Raw genomic sequence first — 4,817 nt, 5'->3', positions numbered from 1 at the left:
CAATGAGAAAGCCGCGCACCGCAACGAAGAGTAGCCCCCGCTTGCCACAACTAGAGAAAGCCTGGGCGCAGGAAGGAAGGCCCAATGCTGCCAAAAATAAATTAAAAATTAAATCTTAAAAAAAATCAAATCCGTGGATTATTTTGATAAGAATATGAATTAATTTTAAACATAAAGTGAGGTATTTTGTCCAAACAGAACTATTTTTGCACATTTGCGTTTTTGAATTGGAATTTGAATCAGATCTTTCTGACTCTAATCGCTATATTACAAGTAGAGAGCATTAGAAGCCGATTGGGGAGGCGACAAGCAAGCGGTGAGCTGTGACCTGTACCTCTGCACGCGCGCGCGCACGTGTGTGTGTGTGTGTGTGTGTGTGTGTTGTGTAAATCCCCCTTCTGGCCCAGCGGGACCCATCTGTCAAGACCAATGCTCTCCAGCAAGGCTCCCACGTGGCCTTGACGTGCCCTTCACACCTCATTCAGCTGAACCGCCATCCGTGCTCAGCCAGCCAGGCTAAGGGGTTGGCAATTGCCCTTCTGGCTCCCTAGGAGGCAAGTCCAGTGTCCCCCTCATTCACTTGAAGGAGTTTCCGGAACTTGTCCAGAGTTGTCTCAGGCATGCCGGTACAAATGGCAGCCGTCAGTCACGTTCTCTCCACATACCGAGAGGGCCAACCCTGCTGCCAGATGCCTTCTTTGGGGTTGGCAAAAAGGACAGATCACCCTGTTCCGGATTATGCTGTGTTGTGTCTGTGCAGAGGAAACTGCGAGGGGGCCGGGAGGGGGGAGTAGACACTGCTCTCTAGCTGGTGGGGGCTTTTTAAGGTCAGGCTGGCATAACCAGGCACCCAAGGCTGCAGATCAGTGGATGAGCACAGTGGTTCTGAGACTAGGGACCCTCCTGCTCTGGCAGCAGCATCTCACCCAGTTCAGGGTAACAGCGAATGCCCGTTTGGCCTTCACTGTGTGCCACACTTATCATTTTATGTAATCCAGACAAAAACCCTTGAGGAAGGGCTATTGTTATTACTATTATCCCCATTTTACAGATGAGCAAACTGAGGCACAGAAAGTTTGCATAACTTACCCCAAATTACACAGCCAGACCTAAATAGCAGGTGGTCTAGCTCCACAGTCCAAAGGCATAGCTCCTATGTGAAAGCTCATTTGGTTAACTTCTTGCTACAAAATAACAAAGTAGTTATTGTGAAATGGATTCTAAGCTCATAAAACAACATAAAGTGTGTATAGAGTGCAGGATTTAGCATTAGAACTATGTTTGAATCTCTGCTACTCTCCAGGGGAGGCCCATCTCCAGGGGCTGCATCCACAGGTTCCTGGTACTCAGAACCCAGTGGGCTGGCCCAGTGAAGTGCCCTAGTGGGAGGTCAGGGGGCCCTGGACAGGCTGTCACTTGACCGAACATCACTGCTCTCAAAGTCAGGCATCCCCTTGGTGACTCTTTTTTCATTTGCTGGTGACCTCCCCTCCTGCTTCCCTCCAGCCCTACGGGTGGTAACTGTCCCCCCTGTGCTGGTCCTGGAGGCTTACACTCTCCCTCTGGTTCCCTTACCCCCGCGTCCCCGCCCCTTCGGTAAGCAGTCCCCCTTTGTAAGTAACCCTCCTGGAATTTCCCTAATTTACGGAAGCCATCTGTTTTCCCACAGGACCCTGACTGATGTGAGAGCATCACGAATAATAGGGGAAACTGGAAGCACCTGAAGTGTGTGGGGGGGGGGAGAGGAGGGAGGGCTGATTAGGGGACCCTGCACAGCGGCTGGGCGGGAGGGGCTGCATCCCGCGGAAATGATGTTCCGGGAATGGGGAAGGGAATGCCGAGGGTAGGACGCCTGGGGAAGATCAAAAGACTGGAGACTAAATTGCCCAAATTGCATTCTGTCATGACCTCTAACAAGGTGCCTGTGGGCAGGGAGATGCAACCTGGTAGCCTCAAGTCCAGCACGGAGGACCCAGTCAAGGTCAGAAATGAATGAAGGAATGACTGTCTGGGCCCAGCACTGGCTTCTCTCCTTCCCACAGGGGCCCTAGGCGGATCCCAGGAGGAGAGCAGAATGCGGTTCAGGCCTCAGACCAGGACGAGGGGTCTGTGATGTGTGTGTGGTGTGTGGTGTAGTGGGGTGTGTGTGTGTCTGTGTGTGTCTGTGATGTGTGTGTGGTGTAGTGGGGTGTGTGTGTGTGTCTGGCTTAGCCCAGGCGCCCCGTGGACCCTCTCCGGGCGAGGAGGCTCCGCCCACCTGGGCGGCGCCGGCGGCGCCGGGAGCCCCGGAGGCCGCGTCCGATTGGAAGAGCGCGCCTGGACCCGCGGCCGCGGGGCGGACTCCGGCTCTGTCAGGTTCGAGCCCCAGCCACCGTAGGTCCCCGCCCCGTGGCCCTGCACAAGTGGCGAAACCTCTCTGGGCTTCAGAGAACACCTGCCTCACGAGGTCCCCGCGGGGTTGAGCAGAGGCTTCTGTGTACCGAGCACTGGCCGCGTCCCGGGCATGTGGACCCCTCCCCCAGCGCTGAACCCCAGACCCCGGGGCGGTGACCCGGCACCTCGGCACCCGTGGCAGCAGCGGGAACCTGTGTGGGAGTGAACGCTGCTCCCCAGCTGCCGAGCCCCCGCCCTGAGGTTCGTCTGTCTGGGGGTCTGCGGTGCGTTTCCCGAGGTGGAGGCGGCGGTGGGGTGCGCGTTAGGCGCCCCTCGGTGCTGGGCGCGGAGGACCCCGCGGCGTACACACCCCCTCAGGGCCCGCCTAGCAGAGTAAAACACGGAAAGCAGATCGCTGACTGTGTTCCTGTCAAGTTCTCTTCTCACTTTGATCAAAAATATTACTATTTTAATGCCCCTGAGGACCGAACGGAATCACGATTGGTTCGCAGCCAGGGTTTGTGGAAACAGGCTTCCCTTGGAACCGTGGGGGCGGGACACGAGGCTCCGTCCCAACTGTCCCCACCCCCGCACGAGGGGGACACAGGAGTTGTGGGGTGGTGGGCTGCCTTCAGGCGGAGTGGGAGGCGTAGGAGTTCACCTGGGGCTGGTGGAGGTGGGAAATGAGCCTGGGGGTGAAACCATGCACCTCAGGTTGGGACTCGAACACCCGCGCCCAGGACTCCAATGCAGCCAAAACCCGCTGCCTTCCAACTGACATCACACACCTGGTTTCAGGACTTAATCAAGCTCGGGTTCTTGACATCTCATCGCAGAAACAATTCAGCGAGAGGCAAAGTGATAGGTAAGAAGTGGATTTATTTAGAGAGAAACACACTCCACAGAGTGTAGGCCATCTCAGAAAGTGAGGAAGGCACCAGGGTACGGGGTTGCCAGTTTTTATAGTGGTGGGTAATTTCATAGGCTAATGAGTGGGAGGAGTATTCCAGCTATTTTAGGAAGGGGCGGGGATTTCCAGGAATTGGACCACCGCCCACTTTTTGATCCTCTGGTCACTTCAGTCTTGGAACCGTCATGGCCCCTGTGGGCGTGTCATTTAGCTTGCTGATGTGAGCATATACTGAGGCTCAAGGTCTAGTAGAAAAAGTCGACTTGTCTACCATCTTGGACCCATTTGGTTCTAATCAGTTTATGTCATGTCCTCGGGCTATGTCATTCTTTCAAAGGCTGTGCCCTGCCTCCTTCCCTCCTGTTTCAGGGAGAGAAGGCCCAAACCCTCAGGGGTTTAACAACCCCCTGCCCCCTGAAGGGAGCCACTGAGGGGGTCCCACTGGGGCAGTGGGCAGGTATGATTTCCACATCAGAAACACCCCTTTGGCCGAAAAGAGTTTAATGGAGACGAGAGGTGAGGGTGGTTCCTGTTGCGGTGGGGCAGGGGGAGAAAAGGGTTGGGGGGGGCGGCAGTCAGGGATGCTGGGCAGAGAAGGGGAGAGGCGGGGCCATGCCTGAGGCCTGCCTGGAGTGCTGGGTGAAAGGCTGGGTGGGGGGCGGGCTCAGCCTGGTCAGGGGAAGGGGAGCCCTGAAATGTGGCCCTTCGGGGACCACATGGCCAAGCAGGACGTCAGCACTGCACCCACTAGCTCCTGCTTGCTAAGTATGCTGGGGGCTCTGTGGGCACCAGACAGCCTCGCTTGAACCCCAGCCCCCAGCACTGGGCAGAAGCCTGGGGACCATCCCAGGTCCTTCCTTCTCAAGCCCCACCCCTTAAAGCACATTCCAAATGGGACCCCATCCCTGCATCCACCACCTACCCCTCAGTCCCCCTAAGGGGCCTCCTTCCCCCACTCTTGCCACACGCCAGCCAGCCTCCCCATGGTGGCCACTGGGCATTGGAAAACACACATCTGGTCTCTCTACCCGCCCAGAATAAAATGCAGGCTCCTGGCCCGCAAACCCAAACCTGACCTCACCTCCCTCCATTCTCCCCTGCTGTGCCTGCTGAGCCCCCAGGGCTGCCCTCAGCTCATTCCTTCTCACCTGCTCTCCCTCCTCCTTCACATACCCCTCCTCGGGAGCCCCAGAAGGCGCCTCCTCAGTATTCAAGTCCCATCTCAAATGTCACCTTCTCCTGGCAAAAGCAGTTATCTCTGTCGCATTAATCTGGTTTACTGCATTTGTTGTATGTGCTTACCAGAATTTGAAGAGTTATTTTATTTGCTTGCGTTCTTGTTTATCATCTTCTCCCTGACCAGACTATAAGCTCCGTGAGAACAGGGACCATGTTCGTCTTACTCAAGGTTGTGTTGCCGGGGCCTGGACCAGAGCTGGGCACACTGGAGAAAGCCAGTGAACACTTATTACCTAAATGAGCCCACTGGCCCCTGGGGGAGATAGGTATGTCTCCAGACCTAAAGTAGCCGGAT

Source organism: Hyperoodon ampullatus (assembly GCF_949752795.1).
Source record: "Hyperoodon ampullatus genome assembly, chromosome: 3".
Taxonomy (NCBI): domain Eukaryota; kingdom Metazoa; phylum Chordata; class Mammalia; order Artiodactyla; family Ziphiidae; genus Hyperoodon; species Hyperoodon ampullatus.
The sequence above is the reverse complement of the archived record's forward strand: the minus strand, read 5'-3'. Positions refer to the sequence as shown.